The 15,530-nt window shown below is 31.2% G+C and overlaps 1 pseudogene; it reads left to right on the top strand.

Moving 5' to 3' along the window:
• The first annotated feature begins 250 nt into the window (after positions 1 to 250).
• LOC100782102 (ARM REPEAT PROTEIN INTERACTING WITH ABF2-like) lies at positions 251 to 14,950 on the top strand (annotated as a pseudogene).
• The last annotated feature ends 580 nt before the right edge of the window (positions 14,951 to 15,530 follow it).

Consider the following 15,530-nt stretch of genomic DNA (forward strand, 5'->3'; position numbering starts at 1 on the left):
AACATATAATACTTAAAGCTGAATTTATATAATTAACATCACTTCCCAAAATCACACACATTTTGCACATCCATTCAAGTTCATCCACTCCAGAAAATAACATCAAACCACAATTGTTAACTCAATGAAAGTCAAACACATGCATTATGCAACAAATACTCTAGACTTAAGCCTACATGCAATGTGGTACCATTTTTCAGTGAAAAACCTCGTTGGGCGCCTAAGAGTACATGACAGGACATGCCTCACAATGGGTAAGTTAGGTCACTTTCACTAAGTGAAATCATAGGGAGACCAGTCAGGATCACGTTGTTTTGCGAGAATGCTCCAACCATGTGGGAGCGGCACAGGCTTAAAGGAGCACTCAAATCGGATGACCCCCAAGGCCTACACTCCGAAGAGTTCGTCAGGGCCTCTCCCTCCTGATTCAGGTCTAACCCAAAAAAAAATTTGAACACATAGACTCTACCTATGAATTATGCAATGCACACAACTACTCAATTGTGTGTGTGTGTATATATATATATATATATATATATATATATATATATATATATATATATATATATATGTATGTATGTATATTTTTAAAATATATTTTAACTCAGTGCACCTCAAGTGATTAAACTCGTCGGGTTCCCACAGTGGATCTCATCACAACTCTTTGCGCATTAACTCGTCGCCCTTAAAGGGTCTTACAGTTGTGTGATTACATAATTCATGGCTCACAACTCAAAACATAGAACATCTCAACAATTATGTAATTCACAATCCATTATGTACTAAATGATTATCACTTACACACAGTCTCAACCACAATTTCATAATAAAATAATTTATCGCATCTCACGCATCCTACACATATCATTCAATAGTAACATTTACTTGACACAATAAAAATATAGATTAACCGAATATATTAATTCAACAAAATAAATAAATAAAAATATCTACAACAATTAATTTGAGATGTGGCAAAAATAATTATGATTAAGCAATAATTTTACAAAAGTATTTAATTTATTATTATACATATATAACTAAAAAAATAAAAAAATAATAATGTCACAAAATATTTAATTTATTTCTCCAGAGCAGTAAAATAATACATTCACAACAACATTTAATTTATTATATATATATATATATATATTAAAAGCAAAAACCATGTGTTACAAGTATAATATCTTTAATGATAAACGTATTAAATATATTATTACTGCACCTTGAAGGGAATATTTAACGGCTGAAATTCATTTATAAGAAATATTAACGTATGCATTTTTTTCCACCTTAAAAAGAATGTTTATGTTGTAATTTGTTGATCAATTTAATATGTAGAAAACAGTAACATATCAAGCATATTTGTTGCGCCCTAACGTATCAAAGTTTTCTGTTGTAATTTTGTTAGACTATCAAATTAGTTTGTTAACAAATTTGTCAAGAAAAATTAAAAATTTGAAATTAAAAGGTGCAGTCAAACCATTAATTTAACAAACATATTTTTGAGACTACAAATATTTTATACTAAAATCAATCCCTAGTCAAGTCAAATAGGACAACTATAAACAATGTATAACTAATTTGTTGGTTTGCATTTTTTTTTTTTGTTCTTTTTTTCAACAAGTATTACATACACGTCTTACACTATTTTCAAAAGAGTTGTGGCAAATTTAAAGCAACGATTCCCAAACAGGGAAAACAACTCTTATTTCAATTGAAAACTTCCAAATATAATAGTAGGGAAAAAGATGACAATAAATTGTAGTTCATTACAAACAATAGACAATACAATTATTTGGGTCAAATTTTTCATTCCAATGATAACAATTCACTAACACATTCAAAAAATAAAAATAAATCACAAGCGCAAAACAACGAAAATCATACACGTTAATATACAACAAGAAATCAAGTAATAACAATTGAAAATTAAAAAAATCTAATATACACCAAGAAAATATCATATCAATATATACTAACAGGATCATAGAATTTCATAACAATAGATATTACACTCAATTTAGCGTAAGAATTATTCAATTTGAAAGAATCATGAATTAACATTTTATAAAAACAACCCAAAATACCCCAAAATTGATCCTCTAGAAATCCTTATACATGTTCTTCTAATCCTCAAGCGTGAGTAACTCATCCCTTACCTCGATGTAGTCGCTCAAACGTTCTCCATTAGCAATTGTGGCATCTCTGGTGCTCTCTAGAGCTCCTCATCTGGTTGTTCTGATAGGGTTCTTGTGCGTCAGAAAAAGAAGAAAGAAATAGAAGTGTTTTATAAAAGCTGCTCTAGGTTAACATTTGGTTTATATAGTGGAAAATTATGACCTAATTACTTTTACTTATTTATTTACTAATTTATTAATTTTATTTTATAGGAAAACTTAAAAAAAAAAAAGCATGGTTGTTACAACAAACTCACTCAGTCACTCACACACACAGGAGTAGGTGTTGGGTTGACAAAGCAGAGGAGTGAAGAAAGGGTTTATTAATCAAAATTGACTCAGTTAAAGACAATATGTCATGCAAATTTAGAGCGCGACACATTCAAAATCAAAACAGTTTGGGAAAAATGATGACAAATTCAAAACCATTTCTTAAAATGAACTTTTATACTATGAATAAATTAATCAAAAACAATACTTTCCAACTAAACAATGACTTATTGTCATTTCTCTACAGCTTCCAAGAGATGAAAAAAGAACCACGACAGAAGAAACAAATTAGGGATGTTAGTTACCAGAGAGCTGAGTGGTTAGATCTACTAGAAAAGATTTAACACCCTTATCTTCCGTTAGCAACATGGGGAGGCCATATTTCTTAACTTTCACAAAGCTTTCTTCTGGATAAACTCCACGGTTGTAGAGATTGTTGATCAAATTCCCATATTAAAATAAGGCCCAAAATAAATTAAAAAATGCAGGATACAAGGATCAAACTTGATGGCAGCATATCCTAATTTGAAAAAATCACCAAAAAAAAGATCAGGCAAAAGTTCACAAAAAATACACAGGTATGCAAAAATCAAAGAAATCGGAGGAAAGCGAGAAAAGAGAAAAATGATATGAATACCGAAGAACTCACTAACGATTGTTGCGGAACCGCAAATAGTGATTATGTCTTTGGCAACTGTTCTTGCGGCCATGTCTTTTCTTTGGAGTCTAATTTTGAGCAACGAACGTTTAAGTTTTCGACATAGGGTTGGGTGGAGCTTGTTCGCACGATGAAGCAAAATGGGAAAGCTTTTGTTTCGATTGTGGGAACACTGGTAAGCGAAATGAACTGGTTTTGAAAAGGGGAAAATAATGGCACTTAATTAGGGATTGGAAGTGGAAAGAATAAAACTTGATAGAGAAGCACCATATCCACTAAAAAAGGGGTATCGATGTTGTAAGAAGTTGGTGGGTCTTTCTACAAGTCCTTGAGCTCCTTGAGGATGCGCTTTGAAGCCATGGGAGGGACGATACGCATTCAGATCTGAAAGGGAAAGAGGGATCTGGATATCAGGTTTTGGTTGTGCAGCACCAAAAACCACAATCAGTGAAAGAGGGATTTGAAAGGGAAAGAGGGAAAGAGTGAGAGTGAGAGGTCTCTGTGGCTCTCGCTTATGGAGAGTGAAAGAGCGAGTGAGGGAGAGCAAATGTTTAAGCTCTCAAGAGGGAGATATAAAAATTAAAAACATATTCTCTTCGAAGACGGTTTTTTAAGACGGTTTTTGCAAAACCGTTGTGGAAGGGTAGTTTCTAAGATCCCATATTTACAAAATTGTCATTGCGTTACATACTAAGATGGTTCCTTCTTGAGGAACCGTCATCGTTTTACTATCGTAAAAAATGCTTTTTCGAGTAGTGACAGACCATTGAGAAGCATGAGGTGGAGAACAAATATGCACACATCCTTGTAATTCTTGCTATTAAAGTAATTAAGTTCTACTCATCCTTTTCTCCCTAAATATCTTAGTTAATGCTATATATTATATTGTCATTATTGAATATATAAGGGGACGAATGCATTGAAATTGCTCTTGAATGTACTATTTCTCTCACAGGACTCATCCCTAAAAGGGATTCAAAATTATAGTGTAATAGATTATTTTATATTAATTTAGTTTACTTTTATAACTAAATTAAAATTATTATCTTATTTTATGTTCATTTTCTTCAAATTAAGATGTGAGGTGTGACTTAAAAAATATTATTATGTTAGTTTTTAGTTTCTTTTTTATTTATTATCTTTGTAAGGGCATACTGAATGAATTTTTAGCTCACTCTACAACATATCAATGTGTAATTGATATATGATCATAAACTTAAAATATTTATTTTTTAACAAAATAAGAAACAACTAAAAATTCAAATTATAAATGAAAAAACTAAGCATTAGTATATTAATAATGAACAAAAATATGAAATATTTAATATGAAATGATATCTTGTTGATGATAAAAAATAATGACCTAACAGAATACTTTCTTTGATAGACAGAACATAAAATTAAATTGTTATAAATATATAAGTAAATTAAAGTTATAAAGGATGTGATGAGTTTCTTATAGCTTTATTCGAAGTTATAAAACTCAACCGGAATGGAGATAGATTTAAAAAATATAAATCAACCTTTTTAAATGTTGGGGATAGTTAATTTATCATCGACTCATCCCATTGTCATGTTTATAAATATTTATGTTATGTAATTATTTTATGAATAAATTAAATGATAGATGATAATATAAGAGTAAATTGAATAAAAACATGCAATATATATATATATATATATATATATATATATATATATATATATATATATATATATATATATATATATCATTTTGAGTTTCATTAAACCTATGTTATTTGTTTAATGTAAAAAAATGTAATTTTTAATCAAACTATGTATCCACTTTTTTTAAATAATATATCTTTATATTTTCAAATACTTAAATATAAAAGGGTACAAATTATTTTTTTTGTTATCGGCCCATGAAATCTTGGATGCATCCAATAACATGACTAGCACACATTAATTAATTAAATGAAAAAGTGAGATGGAGAGTCTTGATAATTTTAAGGGTGATTTTTGAATAAATAATAATACAAATTACTATCCAAATTAACATATAAGTGAAGAATATGGGTGTATTGGATTAAATACATCAACCATACTGCGTGCATGTAACGTCTCTATGTGTTTTCTATTTGAGTTTTCAGTAGTATATAATAGTGTGGCCCTTTTTTAGAGGAAAATGATTATGGGTGTCTTTGAATTTCTGGTACGAGGGTTCCAAAAATATGTTTAAGAATAAAATCAGTTTCAAGTCACGTTTGTTTATCCCTCGTAATCATGGAGCATCTTAACTCTGATTTTAATTTTTTCTTATCTTTATCATCAAACAACCAGAGCGTCAACAACTCATTATAGATGTTGGAGCCTTGCCTTGTCTTGTAGATTTGTTAAGTAAGCACAAGATCAGTACCATTTCTCCTCCAGTTATCGGTCTTCTCAGGAGAGTAGCTGATGCAATATGCAATCTTGACTTTGAAAATACCACCAATAAGACCCGTGTCAGGATTTTGTCCTTTTTTTCATGGCTTAAAAATATTTATTCTACAACTATTCTATTCTTTATGCTTATATAGGTATGGTATATGCTGGAAGGAAGGTGATATCCCTCCTCTTGTTGAATTGCTTGAATTCAATGCCACAAAGGTAGTTGACTTTCTGCAATAAAAAAATTGCAGGTTGTTGGATGCAATGCATTACCCACTCTTGTACTAATGCTTCAATCAGAGGATCCTATAATACGTTATGTAGTGGTAAGATGCTTATATGACTTTACACAATCGCATGCATTTTTTAGTTTGCTTCTACAGAGTTCTAAACTACTAGCACTAGTTGTATTAGCGCCTTTTGTAGGTTGTTGTTATTGAAAATTTGGTCCACTCGTCACCAGATATTATGAAAGAAGTGCTTCTAGCCGGGGCTTTACCACCTGTCGTTTGTTTACTTAGGTTACACTATACTTTGGTCATGGTTTTTCCTTTAATCATTAAGCAATCCATATATAGAAGAATGATATGTTTATTGAACATTATAGTTGTTTACTGAAAATCAGATACTACCTTCATATTAATGGTTTAGTTATTTTCTCCCCCAAGTATTCTTTGCAAGTTCATAATTTCAATGATAGTTCTTGTTGTTTGAAAAGCAAAAAACAAGCAGCCCTTTTACTTGGTCAATTTGCTGCAACAAATTCAGATTTAAAGGTGGATTAAGTTCTGCATTGCAAACTTGTAATATGATAAATCTATGAGTTATGAAATCCTCTTATTGACTTCCATACTTTGTGGTAGTTCCATATTTCCCAAGGAGGGGCTATTCCACCATTAGTTTACATGCTTAAGTCTCCACATGTAGAGCTCCGGGAAATGTCGGCTTTTGCAATTGGGAGGTTGGCACAGGTGATTATTAGTAGCAACAAAAAGTTAGTCGCTTGCTTATATGTTAAGGAATATAAAATTTAAAAATTCAAATTGCATTTTTTATTATCATAGCAGTAATTAATTAGCCTGATCTAAAATTCTCAAATAATCTCCTATTTAAAGTTAATATTTGATAAGCCATGATGCTATTCTTAGGTATAGATTGCTAATCATAGTCTCTATTCAATTATTAACATGTTTATTGCCATCCTTTGGCTGTGTTCATAATATAACTACACAATCTTACAAATGGTTAATGTTGAATGGGGACTCCATGGTGTAGGCTTTAGGATTCCTCTAACACTACAGTCATTAGTTATGGCTGAATTTGGGATTGCCTTTCTTAAACCTAACTCTTAAGGGTGGATTTTTCTTAATTTATAGGTAAATGTATACAAATGGTGTAAAAAAAATATGCTCCTTTGTTTCACGAATTATATATATATATATATATATATGTTGGTTTTTCCTCTTATAATTTTTCCTTCCATAACCCTTTTTTGCATATATAATTCAAATTTCAGGACCCACGTAGCTGTTATTGCTTAAAATGGAGCTATAGAGCCTTTGCCCAATATTATTGACTCAAACAATTCTCCCCTTCAACGTGATGCTACTTTAGCCCTCTATGGTCTTGCTGGTAATGAGGTGAAGTTAATTTCCTTGTTCTTTACTTTGTCAGCATTGTGTGCTGCCCTTTAGAAATCATCGATGTGCAGTGATAATGTGATATGCGGCCACTGATGTAACATCTTTGTATTATAGGACATTGTTGTAGATATTATTATGGCTGGTGGTTTTCAAAAACCGAAGGATGGACATTTTAAAGATTAGTTGTATGTTCATCTACTCTTTGTAATTAAAGTAATAGATTTTCATTTTTACCATATATAGTTGCATTTCTTCTTAAATTATAATTTAGTCATTATTAATGTTCCTTAACAGAACACCTTGTTGTGATTGTCGTTTAACTTGCAGCCTATGAAAGATTGCATAGCAAACACATTAAAAAGATTAGAGAAGAAGATTCAAGGGCGAGTGAGTTTTCGTGCAAATTCTGTGAGTGATTTAGTTTAGTTATAGATGTGAAATTGAGAATTATAATCTACTTATAGTTTTTGAACGATATTTTTTTCATGTTTTTTTACGTTATTGGATATGATTTTTGTATCTATTCCTCTTTGGCAGGTATTGGAACACCTAATCTCTGTTATGTGCTTTTTAGAAAAAGGGCTTCAAATACGTGTAACTATTGCTCTTGTTTATTTATGTTCTCCTCATGATGGTAAAACTATATTCATTGACAATAGTGGTAATAAATGATTTGTAACGTTTGGATGTTCTTTCATAATAAATGATTTTAAACTTTTTTCTTCTCCTCATGATGGTAAAAGTATTTTGCAATGAATATGCTGCTAAATGTACATGATTAGAATTGCTATTGGATATTCTTAAATCTTCAAGCGAGAAGGGCGTAAAGGAGAAGGGTGATGCTTCAGCAGCACTTCACAAATTGGCTGCCAAAGCAAGTTGTTTAGTCTCTCCTTTTGATGCTTTTCCATTACCAACTCCCCAGGTACTTTTACTCATATGTGTGCTTTTCCCGTTTGTTTATTTTGATTTATTTTCCTTATTCATTGAACCGTCTGTTCTACATTTTCATAGTTGCATTATTTAAACTAGTATAATACCTTTTGTCTTTGAAATTGAATTGTTGATATTTTAATTTGGATGTTGCTTAGGACCTCTCAAGGGCTACATATGAGTATCATCTGGATGGCCTTAAGAGTATTTGTGAAGAAGCTATTGCTCAGGTAGATAAAAGCTTCTATTTTTATTTCTTTTTCTTTTGTAGAAAGCTTTTCAATGGCTTAATTTTATCCAATGGCTCACCAACCTATTCTTGTGGGATATATATGTGGAAAATGTTAAAACAGTTTACCAGATGTCGAAGAATTCAAATGTTACTACATTAAAACATGCATGTATACTGTTTATGCTGAAGAATTTTTTTAAACTGAGGTCGAAACCATGGCATGTTAAATTTTTACCGCCCGAATAGTACTTTAATGGTTTACTGTTGTTATCTGTGGCTGGGAGCATTCAATCATATTTATGTCGCCAACTTTTCAATTTGCGGGTATTATCGCATGATTTCCTGCATTGTACCAGACATTCGAATGTTCTTCTCAACTTTACTTACCAAGTCTCATCCAACAATCCACTCGTGAGCATTCCTAGACTTTAATCATGACAGGAGGAAAAGTGACAATGTACAAAGCTGTAAATTCTCAACTTTAACTTATCATGTCTCATCCAACTGACTCATGAGCATTCCTAGACTTTAATCTTGACAAGAGGAAAAGTGAAATTGTACAAAGATGTAACATTGTGTTTGTTTCAGCTGAAAAATACAAGGAAGGGAGAAGAAAAAAATAGAATGTGATAAATAACATGTTTTTCCTTTTGTGTGGATAATTTTAAAATTAGTGTGGGACCCACTTTTTTTTTTATCCACTAACAATAATTGATCTTCATTATTGCAATTTCATACTGAAATATTTTTGAAGTTTTGTCTCTGGGGATTATTGCTGGAGGGAAAAATATAAAATTGGGTAAATATCAAAGTCATGCTGTTACACACACGTTACATTTTCCCCCTTATTTTTTTACCAAATCCATGTGACTTACTGCTAAATATAATTCAGAGTGAAAATGATAAACATACATAGTAGTAGCATTGTATAATGTCTTGTACAAATGCTACATTTTTTCAGATTTGGGTTTGATAGGTGCTATGATTTTGGTCTGTGCTTACCAAATAATGAGCTACAATTGATACTACTGCTTGATTTGTTTTAATGTCGTCATTCAACTAGTTGTTTAGCCACCTCCAGAAATTGGCATCTCTGAAAGCTTCAGCAAATTTGGGAAGCCAACATAAATCTCTGTGGTCTGTTAATCATTTGTCCAGAGTTCCTCACCAAGAACTCAGTCCCTTTTGATGTTATGCACGCTCCAGCGATATACTATACAATGATATATTTTTTTTGACATTGGTTTATAAGTGACAGTTTTGAAAGTAATGAGATGACATCTTACAAGTTGTAGAAACAAGAACATCAAATTTAGGTAGACACTCTTTAAGTGTTGTGGCATTACTAAGTCAATGGAGATTTATTCTTAAAAACTCATGTTGCTTTGTTCTTGTATACTCCATAACCCCTAAGTATGTCAAGAGCTAACATTAGTATAGTTTCTATTGAAAGAGAGTACAACTCTTTCTTGTTCGGATACATATATCCTCAGAGTTCCTTGTGACATGTATTTTGTTATGATACAGTACACCCACAGCTTTTTACAAGCTGCAATAAAGTGTAAATTAAGACCCATTCGTATTCATATATATGGAAATACACACACACCTGCAGTTCAAGATAATAAATGCAACTGACAAGTATGACCACACACACATATATGCATATAATATATATAGTATTATATGTGTTGTACTCCGTATAAATACACGACAAAAATCAAAAGGAAAGAAAAAAAAATAGTTCAAGTTGGTGTCTTGTAAGGCTATTTATTATTTGAGATTTCAGAAGTTCACCTTCTGCTCCCTGACCATATCATGGGAAGACAATTCTAATTGAACATGATAAAATTATTATAAACAACAAAAAAAAATTATTGATTATTTATATTGTATATTCAAGCTCAAACCAAATGCTATCCTTCATCAAAACACTAAAGTGGCAGTGAGTATATAAAAAGAAAAAAGTAAAAACCATAAGCAAAATAAAACAAGGAAAGGCATATTAGAGTTTTGAACTCAAAACAGTTGAATTCGTGTTTTCCTACACAAACAAAAAGCCATAAAGCTAAACAAACAAACCATCTAATGTGTTTGTATACAGGCTCACAATTGAGTCCAGTACTATAGAGTGTAAGAGCTTAATACTATGACCACCGGATGCTAACTTGTTACCTATGAAAAGTTGGGAAAGATCGACAATCTATTCTTCTTGATCCTCCTTTGATGCTTCTCATGTCTCCACATTCTCAAAGTCCAATGATTCCAAGAACCCTTCTTCTTTCCATGTTCTACAAGTCAGAATCCAACCGAGTCTTGGAAGATGAAAAAGGCTCAGGCAAAGGCTTATTAAATTGCTTATAATTCAATGTCATTCATATTATATACTAAGAAGCTTTGCCAGATATTTCTTAGTATTGCTTAATATTTTCAGTTGGATAATCATAAAAAAATACACAAATAAAATCATGAAAATGTCTTGACTCGTGGTGTTATTATTGATCCTTGATTCTTAATTTTTTCTTTCCTATATTACTAACGTTTGGGTTTTTTTTTTTATGTTGGACAATGGAAAACAAGTAGCATCATTCGAAATATTAGCCTAACACCACTACAAATATGATATTCTAAGTCGGTTAAATTTGTCATTCTATGACGGTTTTGAACTGTCATAGAATACAACATCATAAAATAGCATCATATTTATAACAACGGTTTTTCAACCATCTTAGAAAATATAGATTTCTAAGACGGTTAGTAAACAGCCGTCTTAGAATGATCCATTTTCGAAGGCGGTTTAGAGTAACAACCCGTCTTAGTATGTCGTCGGATCTAAGACGGTTACTGAATAACCGTCTTAGAAAGTAAGACATTCTAAGACTATTTCTTAGGTACCGTCGTAGAATGTCTTACTTTCTAAGACGATTATTCAATAACCGTCCTAGTATGTTTTGATCAACATGCGACATTTTAGATGGTTCCTAAATAACCGGCTTAGAAAGTAAGACATTCTAAGACGGTTATTTAAGAACCATCGTATTATCTCTTTTTTTTTTTGTTGTTGCTTAATTTTATTTATTTATTTCGATTCTGTCATTTTTTTTTTTTTATCTCTGGTAGCCTTAAGCCAAAACATTGACGATTGATGGAAAGAAAGAAAAAATAACTAGTGTCTACTCCCTAGCTTAAGTAATTAAAGTAGATCTATATGTTATCAACTCCCTAGTTTAAGTAATCAAAGTAGATTTATATACGAACAACTTGTCAAGAGTAACTTATTAATACATGGGAGGGTCAAAATTCGGAAATGAAACCCATCTCGTGTGGTTGCTTAGAAGAGAATAAAATAATGGTGTGGCTACAATTTATCCTATCATCACTTACAATCCAAGAATTTATTTTAATAATGAAGGACTCAAACTCCAACAGTATATAATGAAGACTCTCGGATAATTTCAGTAACTAGAGATAAAAACAAAAAAATTATCTAAAAAAAAAATGAAGAACTCAAACTCCAGTCGTAGCAGCAACATAGTTATATCTGGGTGCCTCTGTTTTCTTGCAGTGGTGTGTGCACAAAAAAAAAAAAAAAAGAAAGAAGGAGCTTCATTCAAGTTCAAATGACAAAGGAAAACAATAGATATAATAAAAGTAATCTTCATGTGAGCATGGAATCTACAAATAAAAATGGGAAGAAAGAACATTATACAAACCTCTTTTTCCACATTTGAAGATTGATGGAATGGTCCAACAGGGAGCTGCAGCTCCCCAATCTCTCTCTTATGCCTTTCATACTGTAAAAGTGCATGCAAAAATTGAAAATTAAGGAAAAAGGAAGTGGTCCCATAGTCTTGTGATTAATTTGATTAAAAAGAAAGAAAGATAGAATGAAGCGCAATAAAATAAAATGATATCAAACTTTATTATTTAATTATTCAAAATAACATTAAAATAAGACGATAATAAAAAATAAACTGTATTGTTTAAATGGAATGAAATAAAATATATTTATTTTATTTTACATTTATATGTTTTCCTTTAATTAAAGAATGATGAGATAGAAATACTCTTTTTTTTCATTTCATCATAAAAATATTTAAACAATGAAATAGTAACTTATTTAGACACCATTCTATTTCACTATATTTTATTTTACAATTAAAATATAACAATGGGATATATGATATTTTAGTTTTTTCAATAGACTAAGTTTTAAATAATTATTCTTTCAAAGAAAGTTTAAAATAATTATTGATAGTAAAAGTTAATTATGGTTGCTTTTAAATTTTTGCCCCTCCTCGATTTTTTTTTTTATCGTTCCGTCCTGCATAAAGATACCCTAATTGAAAGTTAGGTTGTTCATTAATTTAGTTTAGTTCTACGAAATCAAAATGTTAAATCAAATTAATTAATTTATTTTAATCTTTTTAATATATTCAGATTTAAACTGAAACAAGCCATGTACCCAAAAAAACCGAACGAAACCAACTATAATTTGAAACCTGATAATACATATTTAGACCTAATCAACCCAATTTATTTTCCCCTTATATCTACACCCCAAGTATCATCTGAAGCCAGAAATGGTGCGAAACTAATCAATAATCAAAAGCATAGAAAAAGAGTTGTTTAAATAACCCTATTTATATTTTATTTCCAGCCACATGTATGCATCGTTTGAACACTTTTGTCTGCTTCTTTCTGTGTGGGAAATAATTAATAGGTATTTTTTTCTTAAAATAAGTATTATATTTGAAAATAAATTTATCTCAAAATAAATATCATATTTAATTTTTTAAAGTAATTATTAATATTAAGATACCGAATTTTATGAAATTATTATTTTATTTCATCTATTTATTAATTTTTATTTATATAAAATAATCTAAAATAATAATTATTTTAAAGTCATGGAATAAATAATTTTTTTTTCCGTACATCACAAAATAAACCCTCTGCATAAGGTTGTCGTGATAAAATAGGCGAACATAATATATATACGATTTCGAAAGAATAGAAGGCTTTGAAATTGAAACATAGCTGATGTTACTGTTACCAGTCGAGTTGTTTGGTTATTCACTCAATTGAGTTAATTGAATTTGAGAGCAACGACGGTGACACATATTATGTCATTATTTAAAAATGAAAGGACGTTGGTTGCATGGGCAGATTTCAACTTATGTTTAGACTTAATTAATCTCAATAAAATGGATAAATGCAATGATCTTATCTCCATGTTTGGACCAATAGTCATAATTCCAAATTAGCAAAAAGGAAAATATTTCCTACAGGGTCAAGCTTAGTGGAACCAATAGCAGCTCGGCAATCATAAACCGTTGGGCAAAGTCAGAAAAAATAAAATAAAAACAGATACAAGAAGAAACTTAACAGTTAGCCGTCATTATCATGAATAAGCAGAGGACAGCTTAAATGAAAAAAGATACTAAATAGTTACTACTATGACAAAAACTGATACGAATCCTTAAATACTTGTAAAAGATGTGTATTAAAAAAATACCTTTTTTGTGAAAGAAAAAAACGTGTAAAAGATGCAAACCAATGCAAGGACTTCAAAACTTGTACCCGTGAATACTCACAGGTAAAATTTGTCACGGAAAAATGAATATTTAAATGAGTATTTATAATTAATTGAAATAGGTTTTTTTCTTAACCTATTTGTAAATGGAACGGGAACGGATTTTATACTATCCATATACTCATAGATACCAGCTACCACTAAAGTGCATTTACTTATAAATAATTAATATGGATATACTTATAAATAATTGATGTTTCGACGTGTAGTTTTATTTGAATTTATACTTTAAAGAGAGAAATTTTTAGATAATTTGAATAATTTCATTTTTTTCCAGAAATATGACAAATCTTATACATTTATCTTATATGGGAGAAAAGGAATGTAAATTTGTGGGTTTTTAAACTATTTTTTAGGAAAAAAAATAGAAGAATAATTAAAAAAATTGTGAAAGTGATTATTTTCCCCAACTCTTTAATTTATCATTTTATAGTGATATTTGCAGCGCCTATTTGTGCAGAGCTCATAAAATAATTTAGTTGCTTATTTTTATTTTTATATTTTAAGTTTTAGGAAATATCCATAGATATTCATGGATGCCTTGCAAATATATGTAAGTGTAACTTATAAATGAATAGCTATGTTAATGTCCATCAGGAACCCACTAGGGATAAATAATTTGTAATCGAGGGTGTTGAGAGTTCTACTAGGGTTTCTTCTGAATCCTCTAAGGAGGAAGATGATATCCAGCGTAGTACTAGGAAAGTCAATAGGAAGCCTAATGAGGAAGGTGATGGTAATTCGGAGATGGAGCTTGATAAAGATAAGGAGGCCGAGCAAGGTGTGCCAGATGGTACGTATAGAGAGAAGCTTTTGAAGAATGGTGGTCCAATGGCTTTTTCAACTTTTGATGGGAGATGTTTTGGGTATCTAGATCAGAAAATACCTCCTACGCCAATATCTAAGGAGGACTTTGAACGTTTCCCAGAAGTTCCTATTTCCGATAAGGAGTTTAGTGACTGGTGTAAGCCATGGAAGGGGGTCCTTGATGGTCATGGTGATGGGGAAGAGATTGGGTTTTCAGCAATAGGAGGCCAAGTTTAATTGTGAGTGGGCAAAGAATGGTGCTATCAAGATCATTGATCATTGATGTGCCAAGAAACTACTATTAGATTTTGTTCACATCTGATGAGGTGAGGATTACAACCATGCTTTCATGGGGGGGGGGGGGGGGCGGCATGGATGGTGGTTGATCATTATATTCTGGTGTAAAGATGGCGTCCTTTCCTCTTGGGTAATCTGCATGTCGGAAGGAGGATGGTTGTGGATAAGGTTCCCAAAATTTCCTATTGAATTGTTCAACGACCAATTCTTATGGAGATTAGGGTCTACTCCTGGAGTAATGCTTAAAATCGACAGAGTGATGACTATCCAAGCAAGGGGTTGTTTCACAAGAATCTGTGTTGAGATTGATCTATTCAAACCTTTGCAGCCTAAGATTATTGCTAGAGGTTACTTATTAAATCTACAATATGAAGGATTGCATTTGATCTATTTTAATTGTGGGAGGTATGGGTACAAGGATGCAAACTCTGTGGAGATGAAAGCCGATGTTGTGGATATCCAATCCCAACAAAAGCCGAGGGACGAAAAAACTGGTGGAGATATATGGTGGCTAAGGTGG

Source organism: Glycine max, chromosome 5 (assembly GCF_000004515.6).
Source record: "Glycine max cultivar Williams 82 chromosome 5, Glycine_max_v4.0, whole genome shotgun sequence".
Lineage (NCBI taxonomy): Eukaryota > Viridiplantae > Streptophyta > Magnoliopsida > Fabales > Fabaceae > Glycine > Glycine max.